The sequence below is a fragment of the Uranotaenia lowii genome, chromosome 3 (genome assembly GCF_029784155.1).
Source record: "Uranotaenia lowii strain MFRU-FL chromosome 3, ASM2978415v1, whole genome shotgun sequence".
In the NCBI taxonomy this organism is placed as follows: domain Eukaryota; kingdom Metazoa; phylum Arthropoda; class Insecta; order Diptera; family Culicidae; genus Uranotaenia; species Uranotaenia lowii.
The window spans coordinates 305,387,884-305,412,376 of record NC_073693.1 but is presented as its reverse complement, the minus strand read 5'-3'; the positions used below and the strand labels follow the sequence as shown (position 1 = coordinate 305,412,376).

The window sequence follows — 24,493 nt, the reverse complement described above, 5'->3', positions numbered from 1 at the left end:
GGGCCTATTATGGATTCCACAAGCTACTGCGGTCGAGAAGACTTACCCCTCGCACGAAGTGTAACCTGTATATGACGCTCACCGGTTGTTCTCTACGGGCACGAGACATGGATATTGCTCGAGGAGGACCTGAGTACACTCAGAGTATTCGAGCAACGAGTGTAAAGAACCATCTTTGGCGGTGTACAGGAGAACGGAGTGTGGAGGCGAAGGCGAAGGAATCAGAAGTGAAGAAGTGGAACAGATGTGACGTGCATATTTCCGTTGCATAGTTTTGGCTAATTTTTAATGTGTTAAACAAGTTCAATGTGGATCATTTTATGTTCTGTGTTGTGTTTATTGTGAACATTAACTGTTTCGTTTGGTGATTAGTGGTTCCTGAAATCAACGGCATCAAACTGCCCAGAATAAAATTGGGTTGATTCGCTTGGTTTGTCTGGACTCCATTACCGCCGATAAGTATTTTTTTTTCTCCATTTGATGTTGTGTTCGTTCTTCTACGATCAATAACGATCGTCATCGTAGTTGTGTTGAGAGAAGCGGCTTAAGCCGTTCCCTTATGTTTGAGAGCGTGAGTGCGTGAGATGGATGAACGAGATAGTGAGAGAGTGAGTTCCAAGCAGTGTTCTCGCTGCTGTGAGGGATTCTCACCGACAGATGACCAAGTTCTCTGTTTTGGTTTATGCAAGAGAGCTTTCCACATCAGCTGTCTACCAGACACAGTGGGCTCAAACTTAGAAATTTTCAAAAAAAATAAAAAATTTGTTTTCGTTTGTGATAGTTGTTTGGAAAATTCAGGGTTTGAAAAAAATTTGAATAACTTGATGAAATTGATAAAAGCTATTGATGCGAAAGTTGATAGATTGGATAAGAAAATAATTGTTCCGTACGATCTAAAAAAACAAATACAAGAAATTGCGCGTGATGAAATTAAATCAGTTGTTAGACCAGAAATAGTTGTTAGAGATGATGAGGTCCGGTATCACTTGCGTTCAAATTCTAAGAAACGCAAACTGGATGAAAACGACAAAATGCCAGCAGTTTCCTATTCCAATGTAGTGAAATCGACGGTTGCTCAGAATACAGGCAGTAGCAAAGATATTGAATCAGTCCGACCGAAAAAAATTGAGACGATTAAAGATAAATCTGCGAAAAGTGATAGCAACGTTATAAATAATTCGATATTAAAATTGGAAGAAACTGTTCGTTTGAAACCACTCTCTGAACAGGATATCGAAGTCACACGCAAAGAATTGAAATCATCTCTAGATCCAATAGCTTTAGGAGTTAAAGAAGTCCGTTACATTGACTCAACAGCAGAGGTGTTTGTCAGGTGTTGGACTAAAGAAAAAGCTCAAGGTTTTATGACACATGCTCAGAAAATTTTCGGAAAGAAATACATAATCGACATTAAACAACCCACTAAACCTAAACTAAAAATTGTAGGATTTGATAAAATTGATAATTTTATTGATTTGGATTTTGTTAATTCATTAAAAAAACAAAATAATTTATCCGATGCAGAAATCACAGTGTTGAAAATCGAGAAAAATGCCAAATGGAAACATAATCCAATGATTGCTACCATTGAAGTTGATGCAGAGACGTTTACTACATTGATAAAACGTGGCAAAGTTAATGTGGGATGGGAAAGATGCAAAATTTATGAAGCAGTAAGAGCAAGTTCACTGGTGTTGGGAAAAAGTGGTAGAAATTATGACATTTTGAAAATTTCACCATGCAAAAATGTTTTCAAGATCTTGGGGCGTTGTATTTTTTACAACACTGTTTCTATTTCAGCCGCATGTGATAGAAATATTGCTATTTTTGCATCACAGCATGCGAAAATACAACACGTGTTGTAAAAAAACTAGAAGGCCAAAGATCTTGAAAATGTTTTTGCATGGCAAAATTTTCAAAATGTGCCGTAAGTGTCGAAATTTCTACCACTTTTTCCCAACCAGTGAACTTGCTCTAAGTGTGCTTAGATGTTACAAATGTTGGCATTTTGGCAGTGTTCGGCACAAAAACGCTAATCCGCTAATCGCTAGTTAGTCCGATAACTTTTTGTTAGCGGTTTAATTTTGCCGCTAAATTTTGATTGAGCTAGCGAATTAAAAATTTCCGCTATTTTTTGGTTCCGCTAAATGAAGAACGCTAACTTCCATTTACTTTTTTCAAATTCACAAATTATTACTGATAGAAGTAGACTTTTTGTTATTTGACAAGTAAAGGAGACATCGGGCATAATTTTTACACTAATATGCGCTCCAAGTGAAAATGGTCACTTCAAATGGTCTCAGGGCAGAACTGCCTCATACAGATTCACTTTTTTTCTCTTTAAGTACTTCTTTTCTCAACATTCTCAGACAAACAATTCAATAAATATTGTTAAACAGTATTAAACTATTTTAAACATCATTTATATAATTCAAAGCTAAAAGGTCAATTTTTAGAAACTGTTTTTTGCTTGCAAAAGTACAGTAAACGGCCTACTTGATCAATATTTTACATGACTTAAGCATGGTCATCCACATGCGGTGATTTGTTGAAATGTGCTTTTTAAGTTAATGGATTATTCAAAAGCTTTTCCAAATTTCTAAGTTTTTTTTAGATCTCACATTACTATCTCACACGGCAAGTATCGAATAATAAAAGCTGGAAAAATCCGCTTTTTACAACTTGTTTTAAGTGGATGAGATATTTACTTTTCACAAAGCAGTTTTTACAAGTATTTCAAATCAGGTAAAGTAATAATAAGATAATATCACCATAGAATGAATTTGCATTTTTTTTCCATTTAGTTTTTTAGACACACGTTTGGCAATGTTCCTATCATGAGCATTTTGCGTTACTATTTAGAAAGTTTGATTAGAAAAGTGAAACCACATTAAACAATCTGCACTATGTTTGTAGAGTATTTGAGCAAACGAATTGAGATGCAACCATAATCCATGCTGCTGTCATCCTGTTTACGTTATTGCTTATCAACAGTTAGCGATTAGCGCTTTAAGCTTGGAGCGATAACTTTTTCCGCTCATTTAGCGGTTTTAATTAGCGCCGCTAATTTTTCAATTAGCGATGCCGAACACTGCATTTTGGCCATAAAGCTGAACATTGTAATGAACAAACCTGTTGTGCCAAATGTGCTGAAAGCCATGAAACGAAAGAATGTACGGCTCAATATGAAAAATGTATTAATTGCTTCAAATTTAATCGTTCAACTAATTCAGACGAAGAGAAGCTAGATATTTGTCATTCGGCTTGGAGCTACGACTGTGAGCTTTACAAAAGAAAGGTTATAAAAGCAAAAAAGTTTATTGATTACGGCAAATAGCAAAAAACTTCTGAGATTTTGTATCTCAATGCTTGTGGATTGATAAATAATTTCGAAGAAGTTGTTATTGTGGTTGAGGAACTAAAACCTGTCGTTATAGTCTTCAACTAAGACCATCAACAGACCAATCGTGACAATCAAACGTGAACTACTATCAATAGAAAATTTCCAATCAAGAAACGTACGACACGCATCATTATTTCGTCTGTCGGCTTCGCTCTCTGGCCAAATCACCACCCACCGTACCTACTCGGAGAGCAAACAAACACGTTTTGCTGGACGCGCTGCTTGTGGTTCTAGAAATTCAGGAATGATTTTACGTTTATAATTTTCATATTTTTGTGAAATCTCACAGCGTAAATTGTTGCACCTCACTAGAATGTATATTAAATTCCCTTTTCAATGGATATAGTTTTGATTGCTTCAAACGGCGAGAAAGCACTGAAAATCCGAGTACAACCTGACGGCGGACCACAAAAACAGATGAAATTTCAATTAGTGAAAAAATCGCGCAATGTAGTCAACTTTGAAAAATTCCAGTAAATTCAATTTTTGTTGCATCGAAAATCTAAAGACAGCAAAATGTTAGAATTTCAATAAAGTTTGTAGTCATATTTTTTAAGAAACTCTACCATCGCTCAAACAGTATTTACTAGCAATCGAATGAAAAGTAGGTTTTTCAGACCACTTTTTTGAACTTTTTGTGATCATTTCATTAAAAAAAAATTTAAAAAAATATTTCTTTGTTTCATGATGTAGACATTAACTTTAGCTTTCATATGTTTAAGGTATATTTTTTTGGACGTGTAATATATGAACTACAGCAGTTTTCCTGAGGCATGTTTTTTCGGATTTTTTTTCTTTCATGCAGAATAAGGAGAAAACTAGAAGTTTTAGCTATATATAATGTTCTAAACATATTTTACTGACATTACAAGGTTTCTAGTGATATAAGTTTTATTGTAATCGGTTGGATATAAAAAGAGTTATGACGATTGTAGCTTGGAGTGTCAAATTGACACTCCTAGTGCTGATTAGGGTAATGAAATCTAATGCGGATGAGGGTTAATGACTTCTTCATTGACAGTGTCATGGAAATCCATGACAGTATTCCGGCAAGTTCTCACGCCTTTGTGGATCATATTGTCTGCAATGGTGGAAGTTTCAGTTCATTTGAAACAATCAGTTGTCAAGAATTTGATGAGATCGTGAAAACTATGAAATCCACGGCTGGCATCTACAACGTCTCTTTGAAAGTTTTTAAGGATTCTCTACCGGTACTAGCTAATCATCTGACACAAATTATAAATACGAGTCTACAATTAGGCATAATACCTTCTACATGGAAGCATTCGACTGTTGTTCCAATTGAAAAAGAGAAAAAAACACGAGAGGCTAAATTATATCGTCCGATAAACATGTTGGAAATACAAGAAAAGGTGCTGGAGTTAGCAGTTAAAAAACAATTTCTACATTTTATTGAATCAGAAAGAATATTGATTAATGAGCAATCTGGATTTAGAAAGCAGCACTCAACAGAGTCTGCAGTGAACTTGATACTTCGAAATTGGAAAGCAAATATTGAAAACGGTAGTTACACAGTTGCCGTGTTTCTGGATTTCAAGAGAGCTTTTGAAACGATTGATCGGTTAAAGTTGGTGAACGTTTTGGAAAGAATAGGTATCAACGGAACGGTACTAAACTGGTTTAAAGACTACTTGAATAATAGAATGCAAAGAACAAAATATGGGTCATCATATTCACGATATAGAGAAAATAATCTAGGAGTCCCCCAAGGAAGTGTTCTGGGTCCCATTTTATTCATATTGTACATCAATGACATGACACACTGTCTACGTTATGGTTCTCTTAAATTATTTGCGGATGATTCAGTCTCCTACTGGAGTGGTGATGACTTAGAGCTCGTTATCCAAGAAGCAAATGCCGATTTGAAAAATATCTCTGAGTTTTTAAAACATAAAAAATGTGTCTGAATCTTAATAAAACCAGCTGGATGGTTATTGGTAATCGTCAAATAAGAGTCTGCCCAGAATTGCTGATTGATGGTTGTGCCATCGAAAGAGTGCACCAGGTAAAATACTTGGGAATACAAGTTGATGAGAAGCTGAATTTCATAGCACATATTGACTATACAATCAAGAAAATCGCCATAACATATGGGATACTTTGCCGAATTAGTCGCTAAATGACTTTCTGGTCAAAAGTAATTTATGTTAAATTCATGATCATGCCACACTTCGATTATTGCGCTACAATATTGCTTCATGCATCTGACACACAAACAAATCGACTGCAAAAAATACAAAATAAAATTATGCGAGTAGTGATACGATGCAATCGTATCCTAGTGTTTTAATGCTCGATATTCTTCAATGGTTGTCAGTGAAACAGAGAATTGCATATAACAGCTTAATGTTTATATATAAGATGAAAAATGGTATGTTACCAAATTATTTAACAGACGGCCTGCAATACGGAATCGACATTCACAGATACAACACTAGAAGAGCACAAGACTTCAGACTGCCAAATATCAGAAAAGAGATGAGCAAACGCTCAATTTTCTACAATGGATTGAAAATGTTCAACAACCTACCGTCGAGCATCAAAGATATTGTGAACATAAACACACTCAAGAAAATGGCAATACAACACATCAAACGGACTGTTTGAAAATATGACCAATCCTGACAAGGATCATACGATGAAAGTGATGGAATCTGACGAAGAATTAGATGTTAAATTGTACGGTGATGGACATACGCGGGAGTAAGACTAAATAAGTCGTACAGAAAAAGAAAATTTAAAGTAAAATAAAATTATCCTTAGGATAATATGTCCCTCCCACTGCTAAAGAAGCGTATGGGGTGGAGGAAGGACCCAAATGGGCCTAAGGGACCATTACAAAAAAAAAAAGAATGAACCACGAGCTCGCGCGACTCTAAGGCGAACCCAGTATCCAGAAGGTGGAGAAGGCTGGCCGGATACGCTGGGCGAGACATGTTGCGAGAATGACGAACGACTGTCCTGCAAAACAGGTGTTCTCTACGAATCCGGTAGGAACAACACGAGCGGGGGCGCAACGAGCGAGCTGGTTAGACCAAGTGTAGCGAGATCTGGCAAACGTGGGGTGTCCGAGAAATTCCAATATACTGTAGAATTGAGAGTTTTTAGAGACCAGGTATGTTCTATGAAAACGATAATCAAATTCACGAGAAAAAACTGAAATTTGAGTTTAGAAAATCGGTTTATTGAGAAAAGAGGCACAGCGAAACAAAGACGAAATTTGATGTCCTTGGTTTCAGTAACATTTATTTATACCGCAAAATCCAGGATAGAGGCCGAAATGTTCATCGTACCCCCACATATCTATACATCGTCGGATAGATGCATTCTTAAAAATTCCCAAAATCAAGAAGCACTTCAATACTGCAAAGCTGTCAGAAGTTATCAGAAATTATCAACAATTTCATTATTATGTTTTTTAGGACTTTTTTCATTCGGAACCGACTACAGACAACTTGGTAAAATAAATTTACTTTATTTTGAAATATTGAGAAACTAGAATATAATACCTACACAATTAATCTAATATCATCATATAAGTTTTTATGCGAATTCATAAAATTTCCTAGAACATCCGATAGTTGATATTTTAGATGCGCATTAATTCTCGTTCGCTCTTGAGTGTCAATTTGACACTATTGGAAGTTTGGTGGCTTTTAACTTTATTTGGGTGCATCCAAATAAAAAACTTTTTTCTGGAACCTTCAATGAATCCATAAAATCGTTAATTTTCAATCATTTTTTTTATGGACGCTTCCTAAAAGTCCCGACAAAAAATACTCCCTTATCAGATCGTGAGTGTCGATTTGACACTCCTCGCTTTAAATCGCATTGTTTCCTTTGTTTCCTCAATCGATTAGTAAAAAATTTATAGATAGTTTTAAAAACCTCGTAGTGTAACTCAGTAGTGTTTAGGAAAAAAGACTATCAAAAATCTGGTACCAAATGCTAAAAAAAAAACACTTTTAGCCTAAGAAAACTGAAGTTGTACCCAGAATCAACATTTTAGAAAACTTTTTCTGAAAAAAGTTGGGAGTTTTCCATCGCTTTGAAAATATTGTATTTTGAAGTTCATTTTATACTCGAAAGATTGATGTATTGGAATAAATATTTTTGTTATAAAAATTCCATGTTAGGAACATTTTAAAATGATGAAAAAAGATCTTCAAGTCACATTTTGTGAAATTTTTCAAACAATGTTCAATAACCCAAAAACTTATTTTGTTAAAATATTTTGAGCTTCAACCATTGCTGTTTTGTTCCATTTGGCATATTTTTCTAGAACATTTGATCTTTGTACGACATTCCAGTTTGGAGATATAGCTAAGGAATCAAGTATCCCCAGGGATCAAGTATCCTCATTCTCCCCTATAGGTAAACCGCAAAGAAATTCAATATCTTCCCTCTTACATGAACCAAACTATGAAAATAAACTTTCTTTCAGTAAAATGTCCGGAAAATCGACTGGACATAGTTTCAGACGCCGCACAAGCTTACGAACGGAGATGTAGTGTCTTTTTAACCCCTAATTCCCCTATATTTAGTTAACAATCCAGAAAAACACTGATATGGACTAAGAAATTTTGAATCAAATGAGTTCTGTGTGTTTTTCTCCGAGAAATCGAATGAAGGCTGTTTGAGCTACCGCATTCATCGAAAAATCGAGTGATGACTGTTATACCCTCAATTCCCCTACATTTTTCTAATATTTCAGAAAAAGCTTGCCCGGACTTGAAAAATTTGAGCCAAATGAGACATTCTCAAGCTTACGGCTATTTTTACTCTCAATTCCTTTACATTTTTCATTTAATTCAGAAAAAAAGCATGTTCGGATTTGAAAATTTTGAATCAAATAAGACCTATCTTTTGTAATTTTTCGGAGGGATCGCATGAAGGCTGTTTGAGCCACCGCACGCTTTGGAAAGTGGAGTAATGGCCTTTTTACCCTCAATTTCCCAATATTTTTAATATAAGTTCTATATGTTCAAATACACTTTTTAACCAAATGGTGTGGTAAAGCCGTAGTATATACATCTAACTTTTTCAGAGTATTTTTGTGCTATTATCAGACAAACTATTCCTGGTGTCGAAGAATTAATTTTCATTAAGTGTTCGGTTTTTATCAGCCTTTTCACAGCACAAGTGCTGGTAAAGGCAAAAAATCCAATTTATTGACCATAATAAATAGTTTACAGGTCACCTAATCTGCCTCCTTTTATCAAATTCTCATGATCATTGATGATGTCGAGAATAAACAAGTACAGAATTCCTAAGTTATCTCATATAAAATCTATGTTATCGTATTATGTGTGAAATGTCGAAAAAGTAGCTACGTGCTAGCTGATTTTCATCAAAAAGCTTAGGGCTCGTTGAGCCTCATGAGCTTTAACATTTAACATCTCTAATAGGTCCTAGTAGAGATGAAAGTTATGTTTTAATAAGAATTATGACCTGATTGTTTGCTACACTAGAATTTGGTTTACCAAGTAGATATATATTTTTTCGATTGACAAAATCAAAGCAAATTTGAATCATTTGTTCCCTAATTACTTGACATAGTTATATTCACTAAGCCCGATGAAGAAATTAATCCCTTGAATCTTCGTCTTCATAATTGCTTAAATTGTATCAATTTTTCCGGCACCATCTTCGTAGGGCTAGGTGGGGTAATTATGAACAAAATTTCTTCATTTGGCACACTTACAGCCACCATATGTTTATTTCTTAACATAAATTCTGAAAAGCTGCCAACAATGAAAGTTTCCGTGCTCTTCATCATTCTGTAGAGCAACTTTTTTTTTTGTTGGTCGCAACCCACGTCCTTGAGACGGCTGTTCATAATTACCCCGTCTGTTCATATTTACCCCCCTCTCTAGGGGGTAATTATGAACACGGATTACGGACTTGGTATAAATTTTTTGAAAAGTAACAGTATTTATACGTTACATTTATTCATAGTAAGCAGTGTATGGAGATTTTTTACTTAAAAAATTATGTTCATAATTACCCCGAACGCTGTTCATATTTACCCCGAGACTTATCCAATATGATTTATTTGGTGTCAGAAAATCTCAATTCAACACCAAATAATGAAAATAATTAGCAGTAATAATAAAATGGGTTGTTTTATAAAACTCAATTCAATTCATGTATAAAACTTATAAAATAAATAAATTTAATCAAAATTTAGAAGTAGAGCAACACAAAAAATAGCTATTTAGTGTTCTTTTTTATTGATTTTTCCTATCTTTTGTTTCGGTAGTTCAATTTTTTATTGCATCTTTAACGTTTTGGTTGGTTTGTTTTTCTTTCGTTTCTTTATGTCGTTGCAGATAACTTTTATTTGATAGGAACTCTCCATACGTGTGAAATTTTAGGCGAGTTAGGCTACTCGAAAGTTTTTACATCCGTTTTAAATGTCCTGCGCAGCAAACATCAAGTTTTCACCTAAATGTCGTGGCTTAGGCTTTTCACGTACGTGCGAGATATCATGAAATTGAAACCTATACATGTACAGAAAATTCTATTTTTTTTTTAAAGATGGTTGTTTCACAAAAACACTTATAAAAATCTTCTTGGATCAGTGAACAGTAATTTTTTGCAGGGCTGTTCAGCTCTATATGATCGACTGTTTTGAAAAATATATACACCAATTAATTTTTTTATCACCTGTACGAAATTTCACATAAGTAGCTCTATTTTCTCAAAAAAAATTATTACTGCAGAAGTTTTTCGCACCAAACTGAAAGAGAAAATCTTCAACCAAATGATTTTCGTTTAGTACTAAATAAAAAAAAATGTATTCGAACAAATAAAGATTGAATAAAGTAACTAAGTATAAAAATAAGACTGCAAGAAAATAGATTTTGGATCTTTGTTATCCAAATGTAACTCATAAACAATTATTATTTGCTGTAATTCTAATGCTCTGAATAGCAGCACGATGTCCAAACATTCAGGAAAATTTATCTTTTTGATCTTTGTTTTGTGGACTTATTCACCTATTAAATTTATCATGGTTTTTCATGTATTTTACTGTTGACCACAGAGATTTAAGGTTCATAATAATGTTAAATTTCACGCGGTAATGAATAAAAGCTCGAGCAGCAAACCTTTTGTTAAAAAATGGTGAATTTTATTTTTAGTAAAATTAAAAATTTCTTCAAGTCGAGTTTATAACCTTGTTATTTATCAATACAAAATAAAATGGTTTTGGAAGGACGTAAAACCTTTATTCGGTATAAGAAAACTATTCCTGGGATACAAGTTTTCGGTTTCGGTATTACCGGTAAAACTATCCGTACGCACCACTCACTAAACCTAAGAAAACATTTGACTGCATTTTTTCTTCTATCAACAAAAAACAAATTTTCATCACTATGTTTTTTAAACAAAATTAAGACTCGTTAAAATGCGAATTTAATTTATTTTTCGAAATTTCCGTTTTATAAACTTTTTTCACTCTTAAAGTTTTATTCAGTTTTGATAAAATTGTGTTCAAAACTTTTTTTCAAAGACTTAAAAGAATTTTTAGAAGAAAAAAATCAATTTCTCGAAAATTCAAAACTTAACACATTGCGAACCTAATTTAATTATGAAATTTATAAAATTTGGTCCAGTAAGATCCTGGGATATAGAATACCGAGTGATGATGTTTCCTGGCTAAGATTTCTTCACGGTTCTTAATGTGTTAAGATCTTACAGAAGGGGGGGGGGGGGGGTAGTTTTGTGAATAATTTATTACAAGTAAGGGGAGGAGGGGGAAGGGGGTCTGAAAATGCTTGGGTAATAAGTGAATGGCTCCCTAAGTTGATGAATAAAACATTTGACCATCAAAAAGCCAAAGAAATCTCAAGAAATGTGTGTTCATAATTACCCCATAGGACGAAAACTATGGGGTAAATATGAACACTCATCTGTAAATCAGTGCGAAGAAATTTTTTCAAAATTTCTTCAAAATCCAGACAAAGCATCATAAACTGGATGTAAAACAGTTGATAACAACATTCTAGCTGGAATTCTTATGATCAGATATTCAAAACATTGAACACTATCCAAAACGATTTCCGTTCCACGGAGTAATGGTTTTTTAAAACATCTGAAATGATATCATTAGAATTTGAAAACAGTTCGGAAATAGCTTATAGCTATCATTCGGATGTTAAACTACCACTTTTGGGATTTTTTGTATCCATTCATCCCCCACACCTGCGCGTATAGCACTTGTTCGGAATTACCCCGTGTTCATAATTACCCCACTTGACCCTATATTCGTTCGGAGCGTTTCAACCCCGATCATCGAATACACGGCTACAGGATGAACTTCAACTTGGAAACACTTTTATGATTGTACGTGTCAAATGCATTGATTGCCTTCAAGCCAATATTCGTTAATATGGTTATCTCATCAAAAGGACTAGATTAATAGCTTGCCATTCATTGGTAGATGATGATGGTGATGTTAGTTCTAGTCCAGAAACTATAAAATCGGGCACAGGTGAGGACGATTTCGGCACACATTTTCCATCATATGTAGCAGCAACAGCACTCTAGCAATATCGACAAGCCAATTTCACCCACCCCCGATCCGGATACTCCCATCCCACATACACACACTCAGTGTGTTTACTACCAATTGAAGCAACAGAAACATCAAGAACAGCAGCAGCAAGAGCAGCATCAATATCCACGATCATGGAACGTGTCAAACGTGTGAAAGATGGCTTGATTTTATTACACCAATTGATGCTCGCAAAATGGGAGGTCGCCCTCTCTTTGGGGGTCGTCGTTCTTGTGTGTGCTTTGGTCGTCGACGCTTTGTTAGGAAAACCCACCCCCTCACCGACCCCAAGAAGGGGTTTAAAGTCATAGATAAATGGCTGTAATGTACACCCCAAGATTGGTGTTCGGGGCGGGTCGTGTCATACATGACTTTGTCAATGCGGGAACCAACATGAACGCAGAGAGGTTCGGTAATGACGTTGTCATTCGAAGCCCCTCTCAGTGGTCTTCAAGGAATTTTCAGGATGGCCTTAGAATCGATAAAGTTGAATAGTAAACGATTTGGTCTAAAAGCTCATGAATAAAATAGCTAAATGGGAAGGGATTTAATTGAAGATTGTTCCATTTTTAATAAAACATAAATTTTGGGTTTTATGTCAATGATATTTTTCAGTGTGAACTTCTTATTGTAGAGCCGGAAGATAGATGATTGACCGGAAAATGATTTGAAACCAGACGAAAAATTTGCTCGTTTGAGATTCACTTGAGGCTATTCGACATTTGTCGCCCCAACACTAAGTAGTAGAAGCGAGATGATGTCTTCGCCTGCACAATGATGCTTGCAAGGCATCAAGCCATTTCCATGTCAATAAATAGTAGAGTATATGTAGTAGATCTTGTCACTGGCTTCGAAACTTGTCAGCTCGTCCCGTCAGGATGTGAATATATATGAGGCAGATGTTTCCTTCCCGGACACCCAAGCAAGACACCCTCCTTAGAGGGGCGCCTTCTAGAAAACAACGGAAACATCCAGAGAGAACAGCGAAAGAAAGAAATAATAGAACAACGTGACACTGCTGGCGGAATGACAAAACCTTTCGGCTTCCGTTTTTGTCAAGATAGTTGTTGTCATTGGTAGGTTGGTTGCAAGGATCGCTAGTAACGAGGAAGGAAAAGCTAAGTGAAAGAAGTCAGTCTTCTTCAGATGGGGTCTCCATAATTTTGTACGTGTCTGTTGGTCTATTTGTCAGGAAGCTTTTCGCCATCTGACGTTTGTTTGACCTATTATTATGTATGATGAGTGATTTATTGAATCAACTAACGGCCGATTATAATGTCGGAACTGAATATCTTGATTTTGTTGGGGCTTGTGATATAGCTCAGTTGGCAAGTCAGTTGCTTCCTGAGCAGATGTCTTCGAGTTCGAGCCCAAGAGTAAACATCGAACAAAGTTGTACCGATTAAAATTGATTTTGTTGGCATCGAATTCATGGACAATGGTTCAACAGGCAAGTACTCTGCCAACTGAGCTAAATCACAGGCCGATTTATGTATTAAGTATTAGATATGGAGCAAAATACATTTTCGTTCGGCATATGGGCACTCACATGGCAGTCGAACTATCCATAATTAACTGTATCGAAAAATGTAGTGCCTCCTCTATTGGGTACTACTTCTTCAATACAGTTAATTGGTGCGGGACAAAGAATTTAGTATTTGCTCTTCGATCTTTTCACCACCAAAGTTTTTACTTCTGAATTTCTATCCGTCTTTCATTTCAATTCTTTAACTCTCACCGATAAAGCCGCAGAATAATTTCATAACACAAATTCACAGGGATTTCTCTTCTTAAAGTACATTTTAATCTTCATTCTAATATAGGGGAGAGTGAGGATACTTGATCCCTGTGGATACTTGATTCTTTCGCTATATCTCGAATCCGGTATGTCTTACAAAAATAAAATGTTCTAGAAAGATGTGCCAAATTGAATAAAACAACAATGCTGTGATCTCAAAAACTTAAAAAAAATGTAAATCGAGTTATTGAACTATCGAACTATTGAAACAAAATGTAAATTGAAGATCGTTTTTTATCACTTTAAAATGTTTCTCACATGAACAAATTATAATAAAAATATTTATTCCAATATGTCAATCGTTAGAGTAAAATATGAACTTCATAATGCCATATTTTCAAAGCAATTAGGATATATTGACAGTTCTACACGCACACCATCTTAGCAGGAGGCATCAGCCCTAACCTCAAACCATGGGAGAACAGAATCGATTTTTGAAAAGGGCGCACGATCAACGCGATTTCCGGTACTTATATCAACAAATTCGCCCTGTGGAAATGCGATACACAGATGTTCGTGTTTTGTTTTTTGGGTGTTCAGGGGTGCCAAGTGCATTGATATTTGGAAAAAGGTTATATTTTTTAAATTGCATTGTTATTGAAAAACCTTTTCATGAGTACTAAGAATTTGAAACTTTCCGGTTGATTTCTATTCGAATGTGAGATTAAACGCATCATTTATCTGAACGAAATAATAACTTACTGTATCGCACACTTAAACGATTTAGCGAACTATGTGAATATTTTTAAAATAATCAGAGCTGGTAGGCGATTATTTTCAAAGTCAACATAGACGGGGCATTCTTTAATGAACTTGTTTGTAGCATTGAATGATTTTGCATTCGTTTAGAAGTTAGAAACTACTCTTTTTCAATATACCAAGAAAGTACATGAAAATATATTGCAGATGTTTTGAATTCACGTTGAAAATTTAGCAAAAGATGGCTTATCTTCATCCATTTAGGAACGCCCCGTTATGAATTCAAACGTTTAGTTGTTGATAGTTAAAAAATTTAATCAATTCCGGAATATTATAATTAGTTTCAAACAAGCAAATACTGATTTTAGTAAAGCACCTAGCATCACTGGTGAAGCCGCCAGCAAATACAAATTTGAGGTTATGGCTGGGTATAATTGATCCCTAGAGTCCTAAAACATATATTTCTCCTCTGAATGGATCGTGATCATTGCTTATCATGAAATTACTAATATCTATCTAATAACTAATGTTTATCCAGTAATCATCTGCTAAAAAGGACTTAAAATTATGTATTTAACTAAAAACTAGAAAATTGCGTCTTAAAGTATGCAATGACTATAGAGTAGTGGACAAACTTTTTCAATTCTCTTTATCTGATACTTACAAACTGTGAAATGAAAACTAATATGGCAAAATATAGTCGACGAACCTTTTATCTTCGGATTTTTCTAGATTTTGCTTAGAATCAGGCCACCCTGAATTAAGGATCAAGTCTCCTTTAGTAAAGGATCAAGTCTCCTGTAACTTAAAAAATATCACAATTTTTTTAGTCTCATAGAAAAGCTTCTAGTTCATCTACAAGTTCATGTATCTTTCTAATTTTTGGAACATAAAACTTGAAATTATACGCTGTCAGAAAATGCTTAAGACGGCGAATCGCTGAATTTTCCCAAAAAGATATGATGAAAATAAGAAAAGGGGATCAAGTATCTCCATTCTTCCCTACTGAAGAACTGAGATTTTTGAGAGATCAAGTATGATCTTTAAAAATGATAATTATACTAACGAGAATAAACTAAAATATGAGTGAGAAAAAAAACGGTTCATTGAGAAATGAGATATAACGATGCAAAGTCAAAATTATATGTCATTTTTTGGAGTAACTTGTTTTTTTAGCGGTCAAAACTTCATATTTGTGTAAAGTATCGCAGCGCTAATCTAATTATATCACTAGAATCGAAATGAAATTTCCTTTCTGATGAATAAAAATTTATTGCGAGAATCTTTCGAAAGAAAAGTTCGAAAAACAGCTACCTTTGCAAATTTGTCAAAAAGGTTGTTTTGTTTAGCATCCCGTAGCTGATTTAAAGTTTTTTTCCGAAGAATGTTTTTCGGATTTTTTTTTCTTAGACTAACGGAATACTGAAGTGTTGCAGATGAACATTTTCTGAGAAACATATTTAAGTAACAATGCATGATTTCCAAAAATATAAATTTCGTAAAAACCGGTTGAGAAATAAGAGTGATATAGCGGTTTTAAGCGAGGAGTGTCAAGTTGACACTCAAGGTTTGATTTTTTTCCTGGGCTTTCAGGGTGCGTCCATAAAAAAGTAATGATGCAAAATTGAAGATTTCAAGAATTCATTGAGGGTCCCCGAAAAAATTTTATTATTTGGATGCACCCGAAGAAAGTTACAAGCCGTCAAACTTCCAATAGTGTCATCACTGATCATACTGACAGGACACTTAGAACAAAAATTCGATCATTTCCTGGCTAATTTTTTCCGTCACATTTAGCAGGTTCGCAATACCGACGGTAGGTGGCGAACCTACCATTTTTCCGATGCCCAATAGGAAAAATGTACCTGTTTAGCCCGATTTTATCGTCGAAGTTGCCTGTTTTTAATTTAAAGTTGGGTGGCATTTCCTAACTGGGATAGCATTTCTTCAAATCGATCGATGCACACTCTGGAATCGATATTGCGTACTATTGGAAAAATTATCCACAAAACGAAATCCAGTGTCCAGTCAGTATGGTCAGTGGTGTCATATTGACACTCAAGAGCGGATTGGGGTAGGGGGTTACTTTCAGAAAAAAGCGGGACATTTCACGAAAAAAAAAAGCGGGACACAGCGGAAAAAAGCGGGACATTTAACAAAATTAAAAAAAAAGCTTAATTGTGTAGCCGAACTTATACGTTTACCATCAGCCAAAGTTGTTCATAGAAAGAACACTAAAAATTTTTTTAACGCTGTATGATTTTGCTCAGTTTTTCTTTCACGACTTCTATTCACAGTGATTTTTGACATATGCACCGTTTTTTCCACGGTTCTCGCAACTTAACACGTTATTTGAGAGAAAATATTTCAAGTCGCACATGTGAACGATAAATTTGACACCGCGTTAAAAACCATTGTGTAATTTTTATTTAAAAAATACATTTTGTTTGGTATTTTGATCAAAAGTTTGAAAACATCAAGAAAACTTCCACCATTATATACTTTGAACAATTGAGTCTAAAAAGGTGGTGTACAATATTTGGAAATTAAACTAAGATTCCGGCGAAAAAGTTTATCTCTATAATTCTATAATTTATAATTATCTGGAGGCAACTTAAACAATATTTTTTATTATAGATCGGCTTACGTGCTGCAAGAACACTTAACTGAATCAAAATCTTACTGTAATGCTAAGAGCTTTAGATTTATTCTGTATTGTCTTATAAAAGTTATGAAAAATTCTGCTTATTTTGAGATGTTCTGTTCATCATAAAATTCAAATGAATTTGCGGCTTTATCGGTGTGGGTTAAAGAGTTGAAATGAAAGACGGATAGAAGATCAGAAGAAAATTCTAAGGTGGTGAAAAGAGCGAAGAGCATTTGAAATAGAAGCTTGACCACATGCTAAATTCTTTGTCCCGAATCAATTAACTGTATTGAAGAAGTAGTACCCAATAGAGAAGGCACTACATTATTCGATACAGTTAATTATGGATGGTTCGACCGCCATGTGAGTGTGCACATGTGCCGAACGGACAAAAAATTTAGCATGTGGTTGCTCTGTTAAGTCTTCTATTGTGCGATATCGTTCCATCGATGGCTAGGTAGATTTCTTATTTTCGTTTTGTGCGCAAATTCATTTCATAAAACAAATTCACGGTGATTTCTCCTCTTAAAATAATAAAATTCAAATTGAGACAAAATTTTGATTTTTTCTGGTGCCAGTCAGTTAACTTTGGAAAAAGCAGGACAGCGGGACATTCAACAAAAATGCGGGACATGTCCCTCTTTTGCGGGACGGATGGCAACCCTAGATTAGGGTTAAATCACTGAGCTGACCAGTGTGAGTGGGTAACAAATTTTGTTTCTTGGAATGTTCATTAAAAAAACTTTTTTTAAGTCTTAAGAAAGTTTTTTATAGAACAGGTTTTCAAATTTCATCAAACTGAGCTTGCCTTATACATATACATAAAACATTTTTTTTATATTTTTAAACGTTTACAGCTATTTTTAAAAACTGCTCAGTTTTTGTCGAAAAGTAAAATTAAATGCTGCAGCAAATTTCTATTTGTCTCACCAAGACTTCGATAGGCACACGCAGTAATGTCTGTTGAATTGATTGATTTTCAATGCCTAAAGATATACCCCCAGCTAATAACTTTTTTGCCTAATAAAATACGACAAAGTTGTTTAGCGGGTTCCTTTAAATAATTTATAAGCTCGATTCCACAGAAGAAACCAAAAAGGTGTTGATTTTTTAGAACAATATATTCAATATATTCAATCTTACTGAGCGACACCTTGGAGTTGATCAAATGAACTGAAGATCAATCCCCAAGGTTTTGATTCGTAGAAATATCGTTTTCTCACCCTGTTCAAATGTTTAAATTGATTCAACGTAGGTTGATAAGTTGGGCTAGTTTGTGTGAAAATTTCATGGAAAACAAAATTAACGAGAAAAAGTGGCACCATGTCAAATTTGGAAAAGTGTGTGTGACTACTGTATAAATATCAGAAACAATTCCTAGAATTCAGAATCGAAGTTCAGCATCAGAATGCAATAATTAAATTGAAATATGTGTGAAGTGTGAGGAACTCAATCAAAAACCACAATTTGGAATCATGGGTTTTGTGTAAATTGAGTGTACAGAAAAAAATTGATTTTCCTTTCTGGAAAAAAAGGCATAGAGATTAAACGTTCTGTCAGTCTTTTATGTAATTTAATAAAAATAAGAAAAAAATTATTCCGATGTTGTTTTGATGAAATTTCGAACTTTTTGACGAGAACCACTCATCATAGTTTGGACACCCTATGCACTGACCTCAGCGGCCATTCACTGCCTTCAGCGGCCATTTTGTTCCACAATCTCTTCATCTCTGTTGCATCCCGAGTCATCCTACCATTCTTCTCCATCTTCTGCTTGACAATTGCCCAACATTTTTCGATAGGGCGGAATTGAGGGCAGTTGGGTGGGTTGATGTCATTTTCGACTAAATCCACCCGTTGGCCCGATACCACTGTACATACCTCTTAGCTGTAGTGGCAGCTTGCCAAATCTGGCGAAAAGTTTACTGGTCCTTTGTGAGATCTAATGTACGAAAAAAAAAAAACGTTTTTAAGACACTCCTCTTTGTACATTTCGGAGTCCATGGTCTTGTTTTTCACAAAAACCGGGGTTTTTCGTCCGCAGCTGCAAATACCTTGCCGGATCAAACACTTTCTTGCCAACTTATCGGCAAAAACGAACTTGGCGGGGACATCACCCCGACCAGTGGCTTTGTGAAATTTTTGGCCAGGCTATCTACTTTTTCCGGACCTTTAACTAGATAAGCAGAAGAGTGCACTAATGAACCAATGGCATGGATAACGGTGAGGCTTTGGTAACCAAAACTAGGATTTCTGGGTTCAAATGCGTGCATTTGTCAAATTTATTTTGAAGCACTCTCGGATCTTTTAATAAACCTTAAACAACGATTTATTTCCTTTTAACTATAATATTTATGAAGAGTTTAGAGATTATTGACATCTTCGATCTATATTAATAAGCAGTGTCTTCCGTGAACGATTGAGAGAAAATCACGAATATTGACGCTCTCTGGAGCCACGACTGTAAATGTAACAGCTTATATTTCAACTTCTTCAGATCCACATGAGATAGTTCTTGTTGAATTGCTTAACGCATCCAGTGGCTGATAGCGAGAACGCAAATGGAAAAATGGAACTACTCTCTGGAGCCACGATTTTCGCACTTCATCGTTTGAAGCCGCCTTGATTTTTCGCGTTATTCATTACAGGGCTTATGTGTTGAAAGTTGATTATTGAAAACGACTTTCACTTCTCTTGAAATAATTTTAGAGTACTCAGAACGTTTCTAAAAATTTTAAATGTAAATTAATTCTATTCTATTCTTCTTTAAACTTTCCAGTCATTCGTTCTCTGTGTAAATTAATTAAGTTAGCAATCAGACAAGCCGAGCATCAAAACTTAGTCCAACCGCATGTGTGTACAGAAGTATTGAAGAAACCTTTAAAATAGGTTTCAAAATTTAAGTAGGGGAAAAAAGGGCATAATGGCCAAATTAAGGAGGACGCTTATTTAATCATAGAAAACAGCTAAAATATGTGAGTTACATCATTGTTTCGTGTTCAGACACTAAAAAAACCAATTTCCTAACTGGTTGAAACTTGAAAAAGTAGATAAAAACGTTTAAAATGCGTTCTAAAATTTTTTGCCGAAAGCTGACAATCAGTCACTGTAGGGGCATAATGGCCAGGAATCGCACTCGAGTCTTCTGATTACCTCTCCAACACCTTACCAATAGGTTAAATTATCAGATGTAAACTAGTCATGCTGTAGCTCTATAATTCAGTTGCTGCTAGAGTCTACGGCAGAAAATGCTCATTGTGCCTCAATAAATGGTGCTCTGTTCGCCCGAAGTAAACAAGTTAAAGTAAAAACGCTATTTAAAATAGTGTTTAGTGTAAAATCAAAAATTTAATGATGGTGAAAATTGAGGAACAATTTGTACATCATGTTGCTGTGCATACATTATAGATTAAGGTTGCCTGATTTTTTCAGTCCGTATCCAGGCCGAACAAATTCGGACAATTTTATAGAAAAACCTGCCAAAATCCGGGCATTTGGTTTCAAAATTGGCCACAAAAAATCCTGGATATTCCGGGCAAATTTTGTCAAAATCTAGAAATTACTCAACAAAAATCAAGAAAAAATTATTGAAAAAAAATGTTTTTTTCATGAAGATTCATCGACTTCCATTATTAGATATTTTTATAAAACTTGTTCAAAATGTTTCGTTTTGATTTTCCAAGTAAAGTGAATAAATCCGGGCATTTTTCAATGAAATCCGCGCATCCGGGCCGGGCCGGACTGTTCCCAAATTTTGTATTAAATACCCAGGAAAACCCGGATAAAACAGGGCAATCTGGTAACCTTATTGAAGATCAAGATGATTTAACGATCACCAGAGCTTATTTTCCGGTGCTCAAAAATTATGATATTTCCGTCACTCTAGAACCACGTTGTTTTTTTTTTAATATTTCTGTAAAATGTAAAACAAGATTGATTTTTTTGCTGAAAAATTAATACATTAGTAAGTACGAAACTGAATTTTACTCTTGAAAATTTATTTGAGAAAATACGTAATTCAGTAGAAAAAAGAGGTGCTTACTGTCCCCGGTTGCTCGTTATGCCCTTATCTCCCCTACACCTCAGTTTTTTCAATTTTTCCAGAAAGAAATGTAATTAGGTAATCGATATTTCACAAAGAATTTAATTTAATGTTACCATACATCAATCGTGTCAAATGTCACAAAGGTTCTGCAATGAATATTGAAACAGTTGAGAACCCCCTGCATTCCCACTCACTTTCCCCCTTCAGATACTTAGCTGTTGGTGAATCTCCGCTCCCACATGAATCATCACTCGAATCGGAAATCAACACGTGAAAACCAACCGAATTTGGCATTCGGGGATTTTTTTTCGGCCTCCCACCACCCACCCACAAGCTGGAAATGATCAACTTCCTTCACAGGATGTCGTTCGAATGTTTGTTTATGTATGTGTGTGTATGGTGTGAGGAAGTGTGCTTGCTGGTGCGTGTGCATCCGAGTGTCTATAAATATAATCTCGTAATCAGTCAGAGCAAAGAGGAAATAATCCCCATAATCCGTGATGATTTTTATCGGATTTACATTAGCGCGCACTTTTGCCGAGATTCGGGACACATTTTTTCCCGATTTGTCTGTGGTTTGTGCAATCCAACAAATGTTCATCACCGAGGATAGCTGGGCTCTGCTTCTTCCACTCTTCCTTCCTTCCGTTCGTCCATCTCGCAGATCGGGAAAGATATATTTATGATTTTTGCTCTTTGTTTAAAAGCACAAACTACTCGTTTTGGCTCTCAGTTGGGAAAAATCTACCACCTGATCTCACTTAGAATTTATTATTTTTTTTCTTCTTCCCATTCACCCACACACCAGGACCGCACAAAGGATACAATTTTCGCGAAAACTCGGGTTGGAAAAGTTTAGATTCTTTGTTTTCTTTTCGTATTCGGTTCGGGTGGCCTTAATTAGGGGCTGGAGGGCCACTTTTTGCATAGAAGAAAGCACTTGGGCCTTGGACCTTACTGGAAGTCGTAAAAGGGGACTCTCGCCTGCAGCGTAAGATAATACTTCTGATTCCGATTGCCACGAAGGTAGGCAACCCGCAACACTGTTGCACAACGCTGCTAAGGACAAAAACACTCTGACCTCACACTTAACACTGATGATGGATAGCTTTTTTAATCACACAAACGACACAACTGATCCACGAAGGACATCCACTTGGGGTAACTGCACTGCTGAGAATGAATCGGTCCGAGAGGCCCGAGCGTGTTTTTATCCTTGGCGAGATGGAGTTGGCTGGCCCCGACCGACGATTTCGGATTCTGCTGTTGGTTCCCTGTTGCTTGCTCATCAGAAGCAGTGCTCTCGCTCAATTTCCTGTCCTTCCGGTTTTGGTTGGCTGTTGGTTCCTCCCAAAATCTCAACACGTGTGGGTGGCAGCAGAGAGATTCGTCTTTTGGTGTGCAATCAACGGCGCGCTGATAAGCGTTTGTCACATTTGGAGATACGAGTTTGTGTCTCCAGCATAAGAGGTGGATACAGCTTTGGACATAATTTTAGCAACATACCATATTAATTGGCCTTTCGTAGGTTATTTTGTTTTTCACATTTCAGCTCTTGATATAGACGGTCCCCCAAAGTTTTCTTTTAGCTGGATGCACTTGATCTAGCAATACTTCTAAATTTCAAATTTGACACGAAACCATATTCACAACAACGGCTCCATAGATGCAAGCCCATCCTTCCCAACAAAATTTGATCAATTTGAAAAAATACGAAGAATGTAACAGAAACATGCACGGTAGGGTGGCAGTCAAATGAGTCATGTAGAATTTCGAAAACCGACCATATACATTTTTTAGATTGGCCAAAAAACTGACCTGTGCCAAATTTCCGCTAAATTGGAAACTAAGTTTCGGTTTTTTACCCTCAAAAATCATCAAAAAGGGGATTAAAGGAAACCGGAAGAATAAAATTTTTAATTTTGATGCCAAATCTAGCGTAACATTTAAAAAGGGCGAAACTAGCAGTTAGTTCGAAACGAGAAAAACGCGTTTGAAAATTCGGAACACCTATTCAAATCCTATTTATAAAATCGACCACTTTTTGTTCAACAAAATCAAGAAATGTGCATTATATTTTCTTATTGTTTGATGATCAAGAACTTTAACTTTTTTCACGTAATTTCAGAGATTTTCGAGTTTCGCCCTATTATTGTGTTCGATTTCAGTTACGCCTGCAAGTTTCGCCCAATTGATCGGCCGTTTTTGTTTTGGTTTTGAAGTTACGCCCATTCATCCTACACGCAAAAACTAATTAGGCCGTTTTGTCACACACGGTCAACTCAGTTACGCCTTTTGGCTCTACACGAATAGAAAAATTCATTCCATTTTGAATAGGCGTAACTTGACGTTCCAACGAAAATGCATCAACAGGAAGTTTCGCCCAATTGAATTTTATCAATTTTTTGAAAGTTTTAAGTATTTTTTTTTTTTTTTTTTTTGTAGAGAAATGAATCCAATTAGATGAAATTTCAGGGACTAGATAAGAGAAAATCGATGTTGAAAAACATGCGAAAAAAAAATTCGCCTTGTCTCCCGGTGAGACTTGAACCCACATCTTGCGCCTCTCCGGGGCCCATGTATTAACATTCTACTACAGGAGACCAACCTGGCGTATGGTCTCCTGTAGTAGAATGTTAATACATGGGCCCCGGAAAGGCGCAAGATGTGGGTTCAAGTCTCACCGGGAGACAAGGCGAATTTTTTTTTCGCATGTTTTTCAACATCGATTTTCTCTTATCTAGTCCCTGAAATTTCATCTAATTGGATTCATTTCTCTACAAAAAAAAAGTTTCGCTGACTGAATGTTTGAGTCAAGACCCATCTCTGGGTCGCAATTTAAAAAAAAGTTTTAAGTAATTTTAAGATGAAACCGCGTTTGATAGGTAAAGTGCAACCGCGTGCATCCGGATTGACCGTTAACTCGATTTGTTTACATTTGGCAGTTTCGCCCTTTTTAAATGTTACGCTAGAAATTATCTGCTAAATGCTCGAAACATCGTAATTGGCTGTTTTTCAAAAACATATAGGTCATTCCATGTCAAGTGTGCACAGCGAAAAAATCTTATCGAAAATTCGCGAAACTTGGCCGAAAGACTTTCTGAGGCTTACAAAATAAATCCTCAATTTTTGAGAATGATCCGCCCACCCCTCGTTCCAGGACCCTCCTTTCTTTTTTTCATGATTTTGAAAAATTCATCATTTTAAAAATGCTATATCTCCGGACTTAAAAATCATACCAAAATGACAAAATATGCGTTGTGTAGATTTTATTAAAATCTATCAATTGATGTTATTCATTTTTTGAAATAGTGACGTTT

General features: G+C 35.6%; 1 protein-coding gene across 7 annotated transcripts in view; it reads right to left on the bottom strand.

The window, feature by feature from the left end:
• The window catches only part of LOC129751739 (uncharacterized), an 87,084-nt gene extending 64,733 nt beyond the window's left edge, over positions 1-22,351 (bottom strand). For 2 of the 7 annotated variants that reach the window (XM_055747413.1, XM_055747416.1), the window contains exon 1: positions 22,132-22,349. The gene's annotated coding sequence lies outside the window, so the exon portion shown is untranslated. Of the gene's footprint in view, positions 1-22,126 lie in introns of all 7 variants that reach the window. The other 5 variants (XM_055747415.1, XM_055747419.1, XM_055747417.1 and 2 more) reach the window with 4 other exon arrangements.
• Between the last annotated feature and the right edge of the window lie 2,142 nt (positions 22,352-24,493).